We start from the raw sequence: 22,224 nt of genomic DNA, 5'->3' as shown, positions 1-22,224 counted from the left end.
GAGCCACCGCTCCCAGCCCCTCAGGGGCCTACTTTAAAAAGAGGTAAGAAATAATGAGTATAGATAAGACTGGAACAAATTATAGATAAAAGGCTTTGAAGGTAGTTTGCCCTAGGATCATTGAGGAAATACGTGATGCTTTCAATACTAAGGGAAGACACTACTTTACAATTTTGTTTAAAATAGTGTAGAGTTGAGTTGTCCAATATGGTAGCAGCTAGCCACAAGTGGCTACTGAGCACTTGAAATGTGACTAGTCTGAATTGAGATGTGTTATAAGGGTAAAATGCATACTGGATTTCAAAAATTTAATTAGAAAAAAAGTAAAATAACTTCTAATACTTGTTATGGTGACTATATTTTAAAATGATATGTTCTGGATATATTGTGTTAAATAAAATATTACGATTAATTTCACCTGTTTCTCCTTTTTATATGGCTGATAGAAAAGATAAAATTAAACCTTTGGCTTATATTGTTTTTCTGTTGGGTAGCACTACTATAAAAAGTGGCAATCTCTTATTTTTAGTCGTGTACTACCTGAGTCTTATCAGTTGCAGCCTAAGAGATAACCAGAGAAACTCAGATGGTAATTTTGATCTGGCATTTGTTCCTTTATATGTAAGTTTTGTAGATACTACTGTTTACTCTGTAACTGTCTATAAATTTAAAGTAAAGTAGCGTGCTAAGAAAATTACACAATTTATCACATTTGAAGTTTTCAAAAGCCTAGGATGTAGGAAACAGTCTAGAAAACAAACATTTAAACTATGTGCTTATGTGATATTATTGTTTAATTGTCCGTGTACGTACAGTCTATTACTGCAGTTATTTCTCAACAGGCTGCTCCAATCGTGGGTGGAGAGTAAAATTGACAGTTCTTCTAACTTGATGTGTAAATCTTTAGAAACAATATACATAAACATACCAGTTCATCACGGAAAATAAGAATAGACAAATATGTTTTTTATATACAAACACTTACTGTTCTTATTATAAATGAAATAACCAACGTTAATCATTTGTTACTGGTCAGTGGGTTCTTGGCCCTCAGAAAATAGAAATTGATCAACAGTCTAAGATGGGATTGAGCAAGGCAGTTTATTGGGGCTGTCAGCTTGAGCAGAAGGGGAGAGGACAACAGGAGGAAAACCTGCAGCTGGCTCCCTGGAAGCAAACTAGTCTAGGTTTTTATTCTTCTCTGGGCCTCTTCCAGGTGACATCATCACATATTTGGAGTGGTCCATTGGCTGTACCATGCCTCATTAGCATCTTAAATCTCCACCCAGGCCTGTGATTTTTTTTTTTTTAAATTGTTATACTTTAAGTTCTGGGATACATGTGCAGAACGTGCAGGTTTGTTACATAGGCATACATGTGCCATGATGGTTTGCTGCACCCACCAACCTGTCAGCTAGGTTTTAAGCCCCACATGCATTAGGTATTTTTCCTAATGCTCTCCCTCCTCTTCCCCCCCACCCCCCGACAGGGCCCAGAGTGTGATGTTCCCCTCCCTGTGACCATGTATTCTCATTGTTCAACTCCCACTTATGAGTGAGAACATGCAGTGTTTGGTTTTCTGTTCCTATGTTAGTTTGCTGAGAATTATGGTTTCCAGATTCATCCATGTCCCTGCAAAGGACATGAACTCATCCTTTTTTATGGCTGCATAGTATTCCATGGTTTATATGTGCAACATTTTCTTTATCAAATCTATCATTGATGAACATTTGGGTTGGTTCCAAGTCTTTGTTATTGTGAATAATGCTGAAATAAACATACATGTGCATGTATCTTTATAGTAGAATGATTTATAATCCTTTGGGTATATACCTAGAAATGGGATTGCTGGGTCAAGTTGTATATTTGGTTCTAGGTCTTTGAGGATCTTTTCTTTTGTTTTTTTTTGTTGAGACGGAGTCTTGCTGTGTTGCCCAGGCTGGAGTGTGATGGTGCGATCTCGGCTCACTGCAACCTCCACCTCCCAGGTTCAAGCGATTTTCCTGCCTCAGCCTCCCAAGTAGCTGGGAGTACAGGCATGCACCACCACACCTGGCTAATTTTTGTATTTTTAGTAGAGATGGGGTTTCACCATGTTGGCCAGGTTGGTCTCAAACTCCTGACCTCAGGTGATCCACCCTCCACCTGCCTCAGCCTCTCATAGTGCTGGGATTACAGGTGTGAGACACCATGCCTGGCCTGATTTTTACAATTAAAATGAAACAAATGTTAAGTTAGGACAAGGTAAGGTTCTACACACAAATGCATTTGAGGAGAGTCTTTCAAAAAGTTCCTGTGCTGATAACCAGAATGTTTGTGGTTAGAGTGTTCTTTTTTTTTTTTTTTTTTTTTTTTTTAAAGTTTGATTGGTTGATTTTATGAGAGGAAGCATCAGTGGGTGCAAGGTTATAGAGCTGAGAGCAGCCATAGTCTTTACATACCACAGTATGTAAAGAAGTGGGAAGAGATCCCTTGTCCTGTGTTCTTTGTCTCAGTTTTGGTGTGTGCATGTGTGTATGTGTGTGTGTATGTGTTTGTGTGTGTGTATAATAAATGTGGGATCAAGCAGTTTTATAATTAGCTTTTGTCACTGAATATATTGTAAACATCTTTCTGGTCCCATAAAGGTACTTTTAAAACAACGGTTTTCAGAGTTCTAGTTTTATTATCATTGGTACCCTTATTTCAAACAACAGCTTTACTTAGAATCTCAATATATAAAATTGATAAAACAAAGCTAGTCTGGCAGAAGCAAAGTTGGAGTCCTGGAACTCTGCCTGGCCGGCCCATTATATCTTACTTCATGGCCACCTAAGGCACTGCAGAGCACAGTCTAAAAATGACTAATCTATCACTATTTTTTTGATGTGGCTGTGTTTTATTCAGTGTGTTAATTTTTGTCTAACATGATATAAATGTTTCTCAATTCATAGTTTCCCTTCCAGTTTTGATAGTTATTATTGTCTTGGTACATTAAAATGTTTACCTTTTATGTAATCTTGTTTTGCTCAGGCTATCACTGACTGTCAGTAAGCATGATGAATAACCCGGAGAAGTGAAGTTTCAAGATTAATACTCTGTTTTAGAAAAGGGACTATCACTCCATTTATATACAAATACATAGCTATTTAAAGAGAGAACAGCTTCCAGTCTTTAGTAGTTTTGCTTCCCTGTGACCACTTATTCATTTATTAAGTCTATTGCTTGACTTTTCGGTTTTTTTTGTTTTTTTTTTTTCGAGACCGAGTCTTGCCCTGTCACCCAGGCTGGAGTGCAGTGGCACTATCTCTGCTCACTACAATCTCTGCCTCCCGGGTTCAAGCGATTCTCCTGCCTCAGCCTCCCAAGTAGCTGGGATTACAGACATGTGCCATCACGCCCAGCTAATTTTTGTATTTTTAGTAGAGAGGGGGTTTCACCATGTTGGCCAGTCTGGTCTCGAACTCCTGACCTCAGGTGATCCGCCTGCCTCGGCTTTCCATGGTGCTGGGATTACAGGTGTGAGCCACCTTGCCTGGCCAGGACTTTTCAAAAAGATTATTTTAGAGGTAAAGTCAGAGAAATTGAAAAGAGGATCAACAGGCCTGGTGTGGTGGCTGATGCCTGTAATCAGCACCGCGGGAGGCTGAGGCGGGTGGATCACCTGAGGTCAGGAGTTTGAGACCAGCCTAGCCAACATGGTGAAATGCTGTCTCTACTAAAAATACAAAAATTAGCCCAGTCTGGTGTGCATGCCTGTATCCCAGCTACTTGGGAGGCTGAGGCAGAAGAATCGCTTGAACCCCAGAGGCAGAGGTTGGCAGTGAGCCAAGTTCATGCCATTACACTCCAGTCTGGGTTATAGGGCAAGACTAGGTCTCAACAACAACAACAAAAAGATCAACAGGAACCCATTATCTCACCAATTATCTCTATTAAAGTATTTGCTTCACGTTCCAGTGATAATGATGACTTGCTCCTTTTCTTAAACGTTTGTGTCTTTAATTAGATTGTTTTTTAACTTTTAAAATAGCGTTACTACTAGAACTTTAGCTTTCAATCAGCTTTGCTTAGATGTCAATATAGGCTGTGCCTTCCTTTTTGTTATGGTGGAAATTATTGTTATGCCTATTATTGTTAATGAATGAAAGTACCCAGCTGAGTATTCTATGTATTTGAAAGTATCTAACTGTGTAAATGGGATTCCACATGGCATCCTGCTGTCCAATCTACTTGAATGAGCTTTGTAGAAAATGTATTTTGGTAGAAAATATCTGTGAACCCAAGGGCACAGCTGATGATGTGAAAAATGCATATCCAGACAAAGTGAAGAAACGGTATTTTTATGCTTTCAAAAGGAAGTAGTGTTTATTTATTTTTCAGGTTGTGAAAGCCGTTGAATGTAGAATGAATATTATTACTTTTTCAAAAAATGTTTTAATTTTTCTTTCATTGGAATTTATTTTTTTCTTACTATGTACATCCCTAAACATTAAAGAAAAATTTCTCAGGCATGGGAGCTATTTTCTTTTGTAGAGCTAATTATACCATTTAAATAATTGTTTAAGATAAAGACATGTGGCTTCTGTCTTTCTAAGACACAAATTGGACATAACATTTACATAGAATTCAAGTAGTATTAAGCTTTGATTATTGTGGATTGTGTTTTTAAAAAAGATTTTTACATAGTAAATAAGCAAGAGAATTTTCACTGAGTTAATAGTTTTATAGAAGCAGATATAAGAACATGCTATTGACCCTCAAATAGTATTAAACTTTGATTATTAAATTATGGATTGTGTTTTTAAAAATGATTTTTACATGGTAAATAAGCAAGAGAATTTTCACTGAGTTAATAGTTTTATAGAAGCAGATATAAGAACATGCTATTGACTCTCAGGGATTCAAATCCATGGTCCATGTGGTAGGTGAATGTATTTCAAAGGATGGTGAATAAGGAGGCATACTTAATGTGAATCTCCTAGCTTCTCATAATACCTTACAAGATTAAGAGTCACCTACAAGGTCTGGGATTACTATGGAGATCTGTGCATTTCAGCTAGGCATTAGGCTCCTCATATTTGGATAACACATACAAGGGAAGTATTATTACCTAGATGTAGGTGTTTGGGCCCAATGATAAAGCTCAATGATAAAGCTCTTATTGATTGGGTATACCTGAGACACAGATGTATTATAAAACATTCAACTATTAGTTGATTTCTTTCAAAGGTATTGGATGTAACTCAATAGTATATTCAATCGACCTTAAATTCTACATCTAAAATATGATGGATAAAATGCAAAATGCCCTCATATAGCCATGAATGCTTACTATTAAACTTAGCCGTTATAGCAATGATAACAATGACTTTCTTTTACCTAGGGGTGTTTCAAAACATTTCCATTATCTGATTCCTTATCTGTGTCAGCCTTTTCCTAGTTCTCTCAACAGAAGAAAACAATGACTTGCCTCCTTAAAATTGCTACTTAATTATAAACAATCCTTGCTCTCTCTAGTCTCCCCCTCAAAGAACATTTTTAATATCTGCCAGCAAAGGCTACTTTTCTGAGCTCTTAATTCTTTCTTTTCACAAATGCGATGGCTAGAAGGATCTATATCCTCACAGTGGTTCATGCAAAGGTACCTGTGTATTTCCGTTGTATTTTAAGAAGTCAGTGCCATGGAATAGAAAGAATGGGAGGATTCAAGTTTAAAATCTGATATTCCAGTCCCAACTCTGTCAATGACTAGCTATTTTACTTTAGTTAAATTACTTGTAATAATAATTAGGTTAATCGTCACAGAGGCATGCCATCTCGAATCCATCTTTATTTAGGAAGAAGGTTATAATCTATATGATAATATGACTGTAAATCAATCAAAATTGACTTTTTGCATGGTTCTTGGAGAAAAATTAGGTCAATAGAATCTTCTATATTGTCTTACCATGTACTTGTAAGGATGTTACATTATATGTATGTTTTTAATTTTTAAAAAATTTTTTTATTTTAGAGACAGGATTCCACTTTGTCGACAAGGCTGGAGTGCAGTGGCACAATCTTAGCTCACTACAGCCTCCAAATCCTGGCCTGAAGTGATCCTCCCACCTCAGCCTCCCAAGTAGCTGGGGCCACAGGTGTGTGCCACCATACACACCTGTGTAATTTAAAAATTACACAGCTAATTTAAAAAAAATTTTTATAGAGGTCTTGCTGTGTTGTCTAAGCTGGTCTTGAACTCCTGGTCTCAAGCAATCCACTCACCTGGGCCTTCCAAAGTGCTGAGATTACAGTCATGAGCCACCACACCCAGCCACATTATATATTTTAAAACAATGTAAAATTTGGAAAACACTGATCAAATGCAAAAAAAAAAAAAAAAAAGTAAGCATTCTCAGTCCTTTTAATTACTGACCTGTTAATAAAGTACCACCTGGATAATGCTACTTATCTTAGTCTTTGATCTGTTGCTTATAGCAGAATACCTGAAACTGGATAATTTAGAAAACAAAGGAATTTATTTCTTACAGTTATGGAGGTTGAGAAGTGTACAAAGCCAAGGGGCTGCACTTAGTGAGGGCCTTCTTGGTGGTGGGAACTCTCTGCAGAGTCTCAAGGTAGGGCAGGGCATCACATGGTGAGGAGACTAGCTTAGATCTCTCTCCTTTTTCTTATAAAGCCACCAGTGCTACTCCCATGATAATCCATTAATCTACTAACCCATTCATCTATTAATCTCTGAATAATTAATCCATTCATGAAGTCAGAGCCCTGATGACCCGATCATCTCTTAAAGCCTCCATCTCTCAATGCTGCCACATTGAGAATTAAGTTTCAACATGTGTTTCAGAAAGGAACAAACATTCCAACCACTGCATTACTGTTCTTGCTTTTTCCTTCGGGATTACAGGCTTTTCCCTCAGAACACAAACAGGAAAAGCCCACTCCTATATCACATAAAACATTCTAAAACACATTTAAACTCAAACTTTTAATTCTTTGTTATGGATCTATTTTTACTGGGTTAGGCAAACTTTAGAGAAACTGCTCATAGTGTTAGTGTAGGGAGTCTCTGAATGCTGGAAGGTTTAAAAGTACAAAGTGAGATCCTCGTGCCCTGACTTTTCTTCAGATCAAATAAATGGCTTATGTTTTGGGGAGAAGAATAGACCTGAGAGTATAATTAAGTTGCTGATGCTTTGTTTCCTTGAATTTCCGTGAAGTATCAAGGTCAATCTTGCTCTGTGAATGTTTTCTCTCTAAAGAAAGAAAACTGTCAACCTGGCCCAGGTTGAGGCAGAACTATGCAAAGGATGTAGTATGACTTCTAGTTAGGTAGTTCCCTGGATCTAAATTTCCCTGGCGACACTAATGTGACTGTATGTGCTTTCCATAGTATTGAAATAGCATGCCCCTTAGTTCATCTTTTTAGTGCCCGTCTATTTCCTAAAGAATTAATGTAATAAGTCAATTTATGCTTACTATTGTCTGAATGTTTGGTCTCCCCCCAAAATTAGGTGTTGAAACCCTAACTCCCAAGTTGATGATATTAGGAAGTGGAACCTTTGGGGATGTGATTAAGTCACAAGGGAGCAGCCTTCAAGAATGGGATTAATGCCCTTATCAAATAGGCAGAGAGCTTATTAGCCCCTTTCATCTTGTGTGGACACAGCAAGAAGGCATGTTTCATGAACCAGAAAGTGGACACTCACCAGACACCAAATTGTCCGGCACTTTGATCATGGACGTCTCAGCCTCCTAAACTGTGAGAAATAAATTTCTGTTGTTTATAAGCTGCCCAGCTTATAGTATTTGGTTATAGCAGCTCACATGGACTAAGACAATGCTAGTGTGTATTAGGAAGGAAGACGGGGGGCACAGCTAGGTTCTTGAATTCCTTTTAGGTACCCTAGCTTTTTAAATCTAACCTTTTAGAGGGTATACCTTAATCCATTGAATGAATCGCTGAGGGAAACATGAATGCTGAGGGAATTTCAGGAAGCATGATAGAGAGTGCAGGATGTCATGAAATCTGGCCTCACTAGAGCAATTTTCACTTATTTTACACTTCTCTCCTATACAAAACTCCCTCGATTCAGGGAATCTGAGAACTTTGTTCCAATGCTTTTGTGCATCTATTTGTTAGGTAGGTATCTGTCCTTAAGCTATCTGTCCTCCTTTTCATTTTTCTAATAATCAAATCCTCTATGATTCAGTCTTAGTTTATCTTGCCAAATTAACCTCTCATTGCTGCTTACTACAATCTCTCTGCATTAACTTAATTATTCTGCCTGTCCTGTCCAGAGTTGAATTCCTAGTGCTTGGCACTGAGCCTGGTACACAGGAAGTGTATATTTAATTAATAAATTAATATATTACATTTCTATATCTCAGTCTTGGCCCATACCATTAACCTCACCTGGAATGTACTTTCCTTCCTGTCTACCTATTTTCAATCTACCTCCATAGTCAATTGAAGTAACACTTTGGTGAAGTTGTCTTTGCACTCAAAGGCTGCCTGTCCATATCATTCAAGTCTGTTTTGCCCCTAAGTATGCTGTTGCCTTACATGATTTTTTTTTTTTTTTACTTTATTAGTCAGCTCAGGCGGCCATAAAAATATCACAGACAGGCTGGCTTAAAAAATAGGAATTCATTTTTCACAATTCTGGAGACTGGGAGGTCCCAGATCAAGGTGCCACCCAGTTTGGCTCCCCAGTGAGTGCACTATTCCTGGCTTGCAGATGGTCACTTGCTTGCTGTGCCCTCATGTTACAGTCACACCAGTGCACCACAATGTAGCAGTCTCTCATTGCCCAAGATATCATTCAAAGTTCTTTGTCTCACGACCAAAAAAATTAAGGAGCTCAGACACCAAGGGTGAGGTTACAGCAAAAGTTTAGTAAGTGAAAAAAGAAAGCACCCCACTGCAGAAGAGGAGGCCCAAAAGAGGGTTGTTGTTTCACAGTTGAATACAGAGGCTTTTATAAAAAAGCAGTGAGGGCTGGGCATCTGATGTGCATAAGGCACACCTTTCTGGTATCTCCACCCTGTCCTCCTAGAGCGCATGCAGGCGGTTAGCTTGAGTTACTCCATATAGCTTTGTTCCCCTTACTGTGCATGTTTCAGGGGACAGAATTTTCCATTGCGGGCATGTCTGGGCAAGTATCCTGAGTAGCCTTTCTTGTCTATGTGGCTGTTGGCATATCTTAGGCAAGACCTGCCCCCCCACCATGCCCCATACCATGCAAGTTTCCCTATCTGTGCCTGCAGTTTAATTTTTCAGGCTGTTTTTTGTTTGAAAGAATTTTACTGAGGACCCACACTAACCACCTGCCTGACAGGTTTCTTCCTCCTCTCCTACTCCTGTGGGGAAGAGAGAGAATGGAAGCAAACTCTCTGGGGTCTCTTCCTATAAGAACACTGATCCTATCAAGAGGACTTCACCTTCACAACCTCATCCAAACCCACTTACCTAGCAAAGATCCCATCTCCAAATACTATCACATTGAGGGTTGGGGCTTTAGCATGTAAAACTGGGGTGGGGTGCGGGGAGGAGTTGAGTGTGGAAAAAATTCAGTCCATAGCACCACATAGTTTTTTACTTTGTTCACTCATTTGTAATTTCCAAATGCTTTGAGGACTGACACCCTTTCTCTGCCTGCTCTGCCGGAAGCCTGCAACACAACAGAAGCCAGTTCCACGATAGAAGCCACTTAATTTTAAGTAGTGACTGATTGTTGTGTTTTTCTCATGCTAAACTGTTGCACCAACTGTACTGAAGTTTTATATTTATCTGAAAGTCCTTTTTACTGGGAGTAAATAATCCATAGATTTCCTTTAAATGGTTCTCACTAACTGCAATGTAATCAAAATCCTACAGGAAATTTTCAAATTACACAGAACTCCCCGTTTTCTGCTTCCCCATACCACAAGATTCTCATATGCCAAAATTAGAATATAGGCAGAGATTGGCATAAATGCACATATACTTACTGAAATCCAACTCTCCCACCCTCTACCATGGAGAGCTATTTGAAATGAATTCCCAGAAAGACTAAATAGTATGTAGAATTTACTCTCTCTCTCTCTCTCTATATATATATAAATGGTGGAGAAGTGACTTGCAGACTGACAAACATAGGAACTGTTTGGTTTGTAAGAGTTTATAGATAAAGGCTATCTGATGACTGGAAATTTATAAATACATTTCAGTAGACTTTTTAGTCTCTTCTCTAATGATTGCTTTCTCTACCTTATATAAATATGCTGGGGGAAAAGGTTTCAACTCTGAATCAGAAGACTTGGGTTTCAGGACAGACTGCTGCTCACTAGCTTTGTGACCTCATCTACATTACGTAATTTCTCTGGCTTTTGAATTTTTTTTTTTAACCTATGAAATCAGGCTGTTAGAACAGATGACCTCCAAAGCTCATGAAAGCTTCAGCATATGAAAATATGAATAGGTGATCTCCCAAATCAGTAGTTCTGTTTTATCTTCCTTCATCATTTTATTAGAGGTAAAGATGTTAAGAAACTGATAGCTATAGTTTTTTTTTTTTTTTTTTTTGGTGGCAGCAGTGGTATTTTTGCCTGCTATTTTGAAGACATTATAAACCCTCCAGGAAAATTAGCCATGGAGGTGAGAGAGTAGAGAAGATAAAAGACAGATAATCAACTACTTAATAATTGAGAAATGCCTGTATTGCCTTCTAGGCTTAAGTCCAGAAATAGATTCATTTCTAGGTAAAGGCATTTTGCTGTTAATTAAAAAAAAATACTTAAAAAAAAACTTTTAAAAATGCACTAAATTATTGCTCTAGCAACAATATCTTCAAAATTGAATCCAGGATTTACATAATTTCACAGAGTATAATATAAATGTAGTTGTTTTCATGAAATGCAGATTTTTGCTGCTTCAGGGGAAAAACATCAGATTTCCAACATACACGCATGGCATTATTACAAAATGCTTCTTTAGATAAAACTGGAGGCAGAATTTTTTAGTTATTTAGTTAGGAAGATTTTTATATCAGGTTTTTCATAAGCTAAGAGTTGTGCTGGCTATATTTTTTTATTACACATATCTATGGAGTTGGCCAAAATTTCAGCAAAAAACTTTTTAGCTCTAAGTAGTTCTCTTTGGCTATTTTTTCTTAATTTTAAAATATATAGCTAAAATGTATGTTTTGTAAAGACCACACATAGAGACAAATAACATATGGAATGGCAAAACAAATGTTTTGTCCACATTGCAAATACCTAAATTTTATAAGACATCCTGATGGTCTATAAATTTAAAACTTTTAGCTGAGCTGCCATTTGTTCTTTTAATCAATAAGTGCTAGGATTGAGCACTGATAAAATGTGTAAAGAAAATCTTGGGATTTTTTTTACCCCCATATGTTTTACATATCCTCATCAGATAACCCAGGAAGGCATAACGTATTTAAAAGATGAAAAAGAAATGGGGGTTGAGGACATAAAAGATGGTATGAGATTTAACTTTTGAGTACAGAATAGCCCTAGTAAAGTTAACTAGCTTAAACAGTAAAATGCCCCTTTTTCGTCAATTTTTTTGTAAAATGCTTTCAAGAGCTAAAACTATTCAACAAAGAAAAAGTATTAAGTCTCATAAATCAAAAAATGATGTAACCCACACTGACTATTAATATGTTATGCCATGCTTTAAATTAATTTTGGACATCTTTGATGAACGTAAGTGAAGATATTTGACCATCCCAGGGATAAAAACCTAGGACAAAGGACAAGATCTGGAAAGTTCCTGTCCTTGAAGAGCTTTCACAAACAACTGTTTGTTCTGGGTGATTTCAATGTTCACTAGAACAGTGCTTCTCCCTGTAATCTGGAAAGCAAATACAAAAACCTATGCAAGGGTAGCTGTGCAAGATTTGTTTCTCGGTCCCAGATTAAACATACTGAATCAGAACTCTGAGGTGTAAGGCCTTGAAATAGGCCTTGAAATCGGCATCAGAGTGGTTCTCTGAATGATTCTTGTTCACACTTAAATTTTAGAATTACTGCATTAGAGACAGATGGCAGAATCAATTATCTTTTCAAGTTTCAGCTGTCTAGCCTACTACAAATGCATGAAATGAAGTCATTACTGAGTGTCTACATGGTAGAAATTAAGCCAAAATTAAATATTTATATAAAATTATATACTTTTTCTTTAAATCATTTACAGTTATTTTCATGGACGTATCTAATCTCATATTGAGAGGATTCTTGCCACTGTATTACTAGTTTTTTCAAAGGAATATTCCACATATGAAATAATCTTCAGTGTCCTTGTACTGTTGCTTTGACCCAGACTTTCTAATAAAACAAGGTGTTGTGACATATTAAGCCTATTTGGAAACGGATATCTTTTGTGATGTCAATTTTTCTACTTTAGATAATATTTATGAATTTCCTGTAGCAAATGAAATATGGCAAGCTGTCTTACTAAATGATGACGTGGATGGCTTTTATTGGGGAAATAAGAAAGAGATTTTATCAGGTGTGTCCAATCTTTTGGCTTCCCTGGCCCACATTGGAAGAAGAATTGTCTTGGGCCACACATAAAATACACAACACTAACAATAGCTGATGAGGAAAAAAAAAGTCAAAAAGCAAAAATAAAAAGCAGAAAACTTATAATGTTTTAAGAAAGTTAATGAATTTATGTGGAGCCACATTTAAAGTCATCCTGGGCCACATGTGGCCTATGGGCCGTGTGTTGTATAACCTTGTTGAAATCCTGTTGTGCCAGTCTTCCCTAGGTTAATGTATGTCTGTATGACAGTTTCATCTCCTTCAAATGTCTCTTAAAATATCACCCCTCAAACTGGATGTACAAATATACTGACTTCCTGAACCGAAAAATCTGGCACATTCAAGGGATATTATGTGACCTCTAAGGAATCTGACTAGTCACAGGAATTCTACAGGACTAGGCATTCTAGGCTTTGTGTTTTTTGGTTTGTTTAATTTAAGGAGACCTTCTTCATTTTCCCCAATAAACCACTATCTGAACAGTAAAAGAGTTATGCAGCATAGAGGGAAAGTGGTTGTAACTTTACTCACTGTGAAGAAACAAGTATGTTAATTAAAAGGACATGGCATCAGCAATCATCTGGAAGGGCCATCAGCAGTATGGTATTGAAAGTTCTTAATTGATCTAGATCTGTTGTTTGGAAAATTTAGCACTAGGTTCTCAACATTTTGTCTGACTGCCAAGCTAAGCTGTAAGACAGGGGTACCCAACCCCTGGGCCACAGGCCAATACCAGCCCTTAGCCTCTTAGGAACTGGACTGCACAGAGGAGGTGAGGGGGTGTGGGTGAGTGAGCATTACCACCTGAGCTCCGCCTCCTGTCAGATCAGCAGAAGCATTAGATTCTCATAGGAGTGCAAATCCTATTGTGAACTGCACATGTGAGGGATCTAGGTTGTGCACTCTTTATGAGAGTTTAACTAATGCCTGATGATCTGAGGTGGAACAATTTCATCATGAAACCATCCCCTACAACCCCGTTTGTGGAAAAATTGTCTTCCAGGAAACTGGTCCCTGGTGACCAAAAGGTTGGGAACCACTGCTATAAGAGACAGTTATTCAAAAAATGGCTGGTTATTAGACAATAACTAGAGTCATGTATTGCTTAACAAGAGGGACATGTTCTGAGAAATGTGTCTTTAGGTGATTTCATCAGTGTGCAAACATCACAGAGTGTAATTACACAAACCTACATGGTATAGCCTGCTACACCCCAGGCTACATGGATATAGCTGATGGCTTCTAAGAGACAAACCTGTACAGCATGTTACTGTAGTGAATACTGTAGGCAACTGTAGCACAATGCATTTTTATATCTGTTAGGTTGGTGCAAAAGCAGTTGCCAGTTTGGCTGCAATGAAAGTTATGTCAAAAACCACAATTACTTTTGCAACAACCTAATCAATGTATCTAAACCTAGAAAAAAAAAAGTACAGTAAAAATTCAGCATTGTAATGTTATGGGACCACCATTCTGTATGTGGTCCATTATTGACTAAAAGATCATATGCAGTGCATGACTGTACTTCTATGATTACCGAGACTTCTCTTTTTCTCCTTCTTCCTCTTAAAAAAAAATAAGTTGTACTTGGAAGCATTTCTGGAATTTGCTTTCCATTCTCTGAGTCTTGGCAGATACATATCAGTCAAAGTACCAGGATGGACAGAGCACTGCATTTTCATGTTTTACTGACTGATTTAGCATTTCTGTTTCTCCCCGCCTTGTTCATTCTAATTTCCTATCTAATTCTTTGTTTTTCCCTTTTGAGTGTCTTTTGCTATTATTCCACGCTTGGCCTTGAAATCTCAATGATTAAAATGTTTGTGTACAAGCCCTACTGATGTTTTATATAACATCATTAAATAAATAAGCTATGCAAGTATTGAATTTCACACAAGAATAAAGTATGGGTGTATAGGGCAGTAAGAGGAGATGAACAAACTGTTATCACATAAATTGCTGAAACGTAGGTCCACCCCTAGCACTTCAGGCAACTCCAGACATTAAATATTGGATGCATGATTCATGGCCTGGCTTTCTATCTGCCCAGCTTGCAGAAATGCCTTTACTCTTTCCTGGTACTCTAAATATACATATAACAGTAATCATTATCCCCACAGTTCCAAGCAACTCTCTCAAAGATGATTTTCCTTTCTTGAAAAAAATAAAGCAATTAGAAATTCAGAATTGATTACACTGTTATGGTATTTTTATTTTTTTTTAACTATTACTACTAGGAAGCCCTCATAATCCAAAAAAGTTTTAAATATTGATTTGACTTTTGATATTTCAAGTTATTCGCAAGAATAAAATATGTACAATATTAAAAATAATTATAATATCAAGTTTTAGAGAAGAAATGAGAAAATGAACTCTTGTAGACCTGCTGCTATGTAAATTGACTCAAGCTTTCTAGAAGGCAATTTGGAAATATATATCAAACATTTTAGAAGTATGTGTACATTTTGATGTAGTAACTCCATTTGGATTAATTTATTCTGAAGAAATAAGTGTGCAAAGATATGTATTCAGGGAGATTCATTACAGTTTTTATTTTTTGTTTAATAGTGGAACATTGGAAACAACAAAAATAATTAGAAATAGGGTATTTAATTATGGAACAAAGAAATTAAAAACTGGTGAATTAAAAAGAATGAATTAAACTCATATTAGGTGAAAAAATAACATTAAAGCATGTGACTGACATGATTTTGTAAATATATTTATATAAACGTGAATATATTCATACAGAATGAAAGTTCTGGTAAATTATACAAAAAAATTAGCCATGGTTATTTCCTGGTGGTGAGAATATAAATCACGCATTTTTTTGTCTGAGTTTTTTCTGTTTGTTTGGTTTGCAGAGAATCTGTATTACGTTTGCTTCTTTAGTCTAAAATATTTTTTCTTAAAAACATAATTATGGCCACAGAGATTCAAATAACTAATTGTTTTTAGTGGAAACATCTCATCAACTCGGGCTAGGGGGTATTGTCCATTAGAATAATAATGATTTTGAAAAGCATGTTTTGAAATTTAAACAGGAAAATGGAGATTGATGGCTAAAACTTCCTTTTCTCAGTAATGTAAAGTGATTGACAAAGAAAGTAAACATCATGAAGGTACTTATCTGATTTCTTTTGCTCTCCAGTCTAATTTTCTCTGCTTTGGGGCTCATATAGCAATATTAATTGGCAGAACTAGAGTGCATCAGTTAGTAAAAATTATCTTTTCAATAGAATGGACCAAACAAAGTCATTGTTTATTTAATACCTAACTCAGTGGATTTGACTAAAATAAGTGTTTTAGTCATAAATTACAATTCCAGCTTGGCATAGAAATAACCTATTGCTCAGTTCTCCTGTCCAACTGCCCAATTTTAGTTGTGATTATTTCTTGTTTAACCTTGATTTATGCTATAGTTGACTTTCTCCAACATTTTATCTCATTTTAATAAATCAATATTGATTTGTATTATACCAGGTTAACTGTTTCTTTGATTTAATATCTCATAAAATCAATATATAATTTATAATTTAACTTCTCTGCAAATACAGATTTCCACAGATCCATGGAATCTTGATTAATGGAATGTGGGGGCTATTCAGGGTACTCAAAAGCTTTAGTTCCTGTAACTGCTTAAAGGTGCATCAGGGATGCTCTGGGAGGAAGTTTGTGACTGTAATTGTATCTTTCTGCTTTTAAATGAAAATTTTCTGTGTACCAGGCTCATGATGATGAGCTCCATGAAAATGTCAAGGTTTAGGACATACTAGGGATCAAAACCAGAACAAACCTTAAGCTTTTCAAAAAATATGATTTACCTCTTTCCTATAAAATTTAGCCTCTTAAACTTGTTTCATGCTATGATATTTTTTAAAGTTCTGATAAAAGCTAGTGTACATATACACAAATATGCATATGTAAATCACATTATATGTATACCACGTACCATTATTCATCTCATTTAATTCTCACTTTCATGCGCGTCCGTGTGAAGAGACCACCAAACAGGCTTTGTGTGAGCAACATGGCTGTTTATTTCACCTGGGTGCAGGCGGGCTGAGTCCGAAAAGAGAGTCAGCGAAGGGAGATAGGGGTGGGGCTGTTTTATAGGATTTGGGAAGGTAATGGAAAATTACAGTCAAAGGGGGTTGTTCTCTGGTGGGCAGGGGCAGGGGTCACAAGGTGCTCAGTGGGGGAGCTTCTGAGTCAGGAGAAGGAAATTCACAGGGTTAATCACTCAGTTAAGGTGGGGCAGGAACAAATCACAATGGTGGAATGTCATCAGTTAAGGCGGGGCAGGGCCTTTTCACTTCTTTTGTGATTCTTCAGTTACTTCAGGCCATCTGGGCGTATACGTGCAAGTCACAGGGGATGCGATGGCTTGGCTTGGTCTCAGAGGCCTGACATTCCTGCCTTCTTATATTAATAAGAAAAATAAAATAGTGTTGAAGCCTTGGGGCGGCGAAAATTTTTGGGGGGTGGTATGGAGAGAGAATGGACGATGTTTCTCAGGGCTGCTTCAAGCGGGATTAGGGGCAGCGTGGGAACGTAGAGTGGGAGAGATTAAAGCTGAAGGAAGATTTTGTGGAAAGGGGTGATATTGTGGGGTTGTTAGAAGAAACATTTGTTATTTAGAATTATTGGTGATGGCCTGGATATGGTTTTGTATGAATTGAAAAACTAAATGGAATAAGAGAAGGAGAAAAACAGGTATAAAAGGTCTAAGAATTGGGAGGACCTAGGACATCTGATTAGAGAGTGCCTAAGGAGATTCTGCATAGTGCTGCCAGCAAAGATTATTTACTTCAAGAGTTAAGAGTGGCGGTTTGGGGATAGCACGAGGAGATATCAGCTGTGATGGCTTGGAGAAACAGTGTAAACTGGCAGTGTAAACAAGAGCAGGGCATGTATGAGTAGTTGAGAATGGAGAATAGGAGTATGACTAGACAGAAAATAGTAGGGATGACAAGTTTTTTTGGGGGCACAGTCTAAGTTGGTCTGGTCTCTGGAATGAGACTGGGGCCTAATAAAAAGGAGCATCTATACAGGAGCTTAAATGGGCTGTACCTTGTAGCATTTTGAGGACAGGTCTGACTTCTGAGAAGGGAAAGTGGTAAAAGTATTGTCCAGTTCTTTTTAAGCTGGTGGCTGAGCTAGGTGAGGTGTGTTTTTAAAAGACCTTTAGTCCATTCTACTTTTCTTGAAGACAGAGGACTATAAGGGATATAAAGGTTTCACTTAATACTAAGAGCCTGAAAAAGTGCTTGGCTGATTTGACTAATAAAGGCTGGTCTGTTATCAGACTGTATAGAGGTGGGAAGGCTAAACTGAGGAATTATGTCTGACAGAAGGGAAGAAATGACTGCGGTAGCCTTCTCAGACCCTGTAGGAAAGGCCTCTACCTATGCAGTGAAAGTATCTACCTAGACTAAGAGGTATTTTAGTTATCTGACTCAGGGCATGTTGAGTAAAGCTAATTTGCCAGTCCTGGGTGGGGCAAATCCTCGAGCTTGATGTGTAGGGAAGGGAGGGGGCCTGAATAATCCCTGAGGAATAGAATAGCAGATGGAACACTGAGAAGTTATTTCCTTGAGGATAGATTTCCACGATGGAAAGGAAATGAGGGTTCTAAGAGGCGGGCTAGTGGCTTGTACTATAGCATAACCTGCCTTTGCTGGTGTGTGGCGATTAGGCCTGATGGAACTGCCATCAATAAATCAAGCGTGATCAGGGTGAGGAACAGGAAAGAAGGAAATTTGGGAAATGGGGTGAATGTCAGGTGGATCAGAGAGATACAGTCATGGGGGTCAGGTGTGGTATCAGGAATAATGTGGGAGGCCAGATTGAAGTCCGGGCCAGGAACGGTGGTAATTGTGGGACTTAACAAAGAGTGAGTACAGCTGAAGGAGCCGGGGAGCAGAAAGTATATGCATCAGGTATGAGGAAGAAAATAGATTTTGGAAGTTATGAGAAATGTGGAGAGTGAGTTGAGCATAGTTTGTGATTTTTAGGGCCTCTAAAAGTATTAAAGCAGTGGCAGCCGCTGCAGGCAGACATGAGGGCTAGGCTAAAACAGTAAGGTCAAGTTGTTTGGACAGAAAGGCTACAGGGTGCGGTCCTGGCTCTTGTGTAAGAATTCTGACCACACTAACCATGCCTAGGAAGGAAAGAAGTTGTTTTGTAAGGGATTGAGGTTTGGGAGATTAATCGGACACGATCAGCAGGGAGAGCACCTGTGTTTTTATGAAGAATTATGCTGAGATAGGTAACAGATGAGGATGCAATTTGGGCTTGACTGAAGTAATGGGGGCTGTCTGTGAAGCCTTGCAGCAGTACAGCCCAGGTAATTTGCTGAGCCTAATGGGTGTTAGGGTCAGTCCAAGTGAAAGCGAAGAGAGACTGGGATGATGGGTGCAAAGGAATGGTAAAGAAAGCCTGTTTGAGATCCAGAACAGAATAATGGATTGTGGAGGGAGGTATTGAGGATAGGAGAGTATATGGGTTTGGCACCATGGGGTGGATAGGCAAAACAATTTGGTTGATAAGGCACAGATCCTGAACTAACTTGTAAGGCTTGTCTGGTTTTAGGACAGGTAAAATGGGGGAATTGTAAGGAGAGTTTATAGGCTTTAAAAGGCCATGCTGTAGCAGACGAGTGATAACAGGCTTTAATCCTTTCAAAGCATGCTGTGGGATGGGATATTGGCATTGAACCGGGTAAGGGTGATTAGGTTTTAATGAGATGGTAAGGGGTTCACGATCGGTCGCCAAGGAAGGAGTAGAGGTATCTTATACTTGTGGGTTAAGGTGGGGGAATACAAGAGGAGGATGCAAAGGAGGCTTTGGATTGGGAAGAAGTGTAGCAATGAGATGTGGCTGTAGTCCAGGAATAGTCAGGGAAGCAGATAATTTAGTTAAAGTGTCTCGGCCTAATAAGGGAACTGGGCAGGTGGGGATAACTAAAAGGAGTGCTTAAAAGAGTATTGTCTAAGTTGGCACCAGAGTTGGGAAGTTTTAAGAGGTTTAGAAGCCTGGCCATCAATACCTACAACAGTTATGGAGGCAAGGGAAACAGGCCCTTGAAAAGAAGGTAATGTGGAGTGGGTAGCCTCGATATTGATTAAGGGGACAGACTTATCTTCCACTGTGAGAGTTACTCGAAGCTTGGCGTCTGTGATGGTCTACGGGGCTTTCGAGGTGATCGGGCAGCGTCAGTCTTCAGCCACTAAGCCGGGAAGATCTGGGAAGGAGTCAGTCAGAGAGCCTTGGGCCAGAGTTCCAGGGCCTCTGGGAGTGGCTGCCAGGTGAGTTGAAGAGTCCAATTTTCAGTGGGGTCCGACACAGATGGGACGCGGCTTAGGAGGAATCCTGGGCTGCGGGCATTCCTTGGCCCAGTGGCCAGATTTCTGGCATGTGTAGCAAGCTCCTGTGGGAGGAGGTTCTGCAGGAACGCCTGGCTGCTGCGGTTCAGGCGTTTGGAAGTTCTTGTGTGCTGGAGATGTGGCTGGGGTTTGTCTCACAGTGAAGGCAAGGAATTGCAACTTTTTTTATTATTGTACACCTTGAAGGTGAGGTTAATTAAGTCCTGTTGTGGGGTTTGAGGGCTTGGCTTGGTCTCAGAGGCCTGACACTCACATTGAAATATTATTACACTCCTCTTTTACATTTAATGCTTTAAGGCTTAGAAAGTCTAGATTACTTAAGTATTACACAGCTGGTGTGATGCAGAGCTAGGTCTGATTCAGAAGTCTTAGTTCCCAGCAACTATGTCATTTTCACCCTCAAACTCATATGTAAACCCAGTTAAAGAATTTCTATTTTAGTAAGTGGAATATGGGAGAAAAACAACAAAGTATAATCAAGTAGAAGGGGAACAAATATTTGTTCAGCTGTTAATATGTGCAAGACACTTTACTTACATTATTGTCTCAGTTGCTCTTTCTAAAAACCTTGTTGGAGAGGTGGAGTCTCTGTTTGGCTACTTTCTGGCCCTGTGATTTTGGGTAAGAAAATTAAGCTGTCTGAGCACCCGTTTACTACCTAGAGAGCTTAATTTACTTACCCAAGGTACCAGGGCCAGTAAGTAGCTAATTTGTGATTTAAACTCAGGCTTCTTTAGCTCTATAACACATGTTTTTACACTTTGTATATCACTTTGCCTAATGAGATACATTGCATTTTGCTTTTTTCTTCTTGGAGTATCCTTTAGAAATAAACATATAAAAATTAAATGAGGGACATTTCTATGTTTTCCCCTTATACTATATTCTCATCAAACATTGTAATATAAGCTTTTGTGAGCAATTAAATTCTTAGCCTATCCTTACGGTTCTTTTCTTATGATTTAAATTCAAAGGCCAAAAAATATATTCAATTTAAAATTCTCAGTGAATTTAAACCAAAGTCTCAGAAGTATAATGGTTTTTTTTAAGAGTACAGTGTGCTTACTCTTCACACAATAATATTTTTTAATTGTTTTTGCAAGTGGGTAGTGTTTATCGTATGAAAGAATATCAATTAAATCAGTGGTAATAGCTCAATCCTTGAATTTTAAAATATTATTCATTCTTATTTTAAGCAGTTACTTTAAAAAAATTGCAACTGGCACAAAACTAAGTTCTGGAAACTGTGTCCCAAGGATTGTTTGAAGAAGTACTTTCATGAAGAAAAAGGTCAGTTTAAAGTAATACATAAGACAGAGATGAGATGCATTTTTCATTATATACCTAAAAGCTCATAAATTAATGTGCAAATGGGAGTATACAAGCCTGAGATAAACCTTTTAAGACATGTTTGGTTGGTTGATTTTAGGAATATTGTTAGCAAGCAAGCTTTAAATTTATTTAATATTCTATTTTATCAGTCTTAAAATACTCATTTTAGTCTTTATACCTTTTCTCCAGAGGATATGTTAGTATATATTTCTGTATATAATTTTTAAAAATTTGTTTCAAAAGAATATGGTTTTAGCTAAATGACTGATTGGAACTCTACTACTTTTGTATTTTGAAAAGTTGCCTGTTTTATAGAGCTGCTTGCAGGGGAGGTTATTAAGCCCTGTGATTTATGACAATACAATTTCAACTTCATCTTTCAGGCAAAATCTATTCTGGTAGTGATGAGTTTATCTTGTAGTAACTGGTTGTTTTAGTGCACAAATACTATAGTGGTCTGAAGTAGTTAATGGTCTTCAAAGATTGCTTTATTTTTTAAGAATACTTCAAGTCAGAAGAAGATGCTGGCTTACCTTCCTTTAGCTTACTTATATTAATATTTCAAATAGATGCTCTCCAAATAACTTTCTCCTACTTTGAAAGGGCTTATGACATGGACATTTTGAATTTAAAATTATGGTAGCTAATATGTTGTAAGACTTGCACAAATCCGAGTAGATGATTTTGTGAATGGAAGCGCCTTCTCCTTTCATATTGTTGAGGAGGCCCAGTTCTTTAATTTTTTGTTATTATTATTATTTGTTTATTTTTTGAGACAGAGCCTTGCTTTATTACCCAGGCTGGAGTGCAGTGGCATGATCTCGGCTCACTGCAACCTCCACCTCCCAGGTTCAAGCGATTCTCCTGCCTCAGCCTCCTGAGTAGCTATGATTACAGGCACCCACCACCACGGCTGGCTAATGTTTGAATTTAATAGAGACAGGGGTTTCACCATGTTGCCCAG

General features: G+C 37.9%; 1 protein-coding gene across 4 annotated transcripts in view; it reads left to right on the top strand.

The window, feature by feature from the left end:
• Window positions 1-22,224, top strand: part of PRKG1 (protein kinase cGMP-dependent 1) — a 1,321,998-nt gene that overhangs the window by 778,986 nt on the left and 520,788 nt on the right. The window contains exon 1 of one of the 4 annotated variants that reach the window (XM_063669970.1): window positions 18,993-19,850. The exons of the other annotated variants lie outside the window; for them this stretch is intronic. The gene's annotated coding sequence lies outside the window, so the exon portion shown is untranslated. Of the gene's footprint in view, window positions 1-18,992; window positions 19,851-22,224 lie in introns of those variants that run through there. 4 annotated transcript variants of the gene reach the window in all.

The sequence above is a fragment of the Pongo pygmaeus genome, chromosome 8, assembly GCF_028885625.2.
Source record: "Pongo pygmaeus isolate AG05252 chromosome 8, NHGRI_mPonPyg2-v2.0_pri, whole genome shotgun sequence".
In the NCBI taxonomy this organism is placed as follows: domain Eukaryota; kingdom Metazoa; phylum Chordata; class Mammalia; order Primates; family Hominidae; genus Pongo; species Pongo pygmaeus.
Note: the sequence above shows the minus strand (reverse complement) of the source record. Positions and strands in the feature narration are given on the sequence as shown.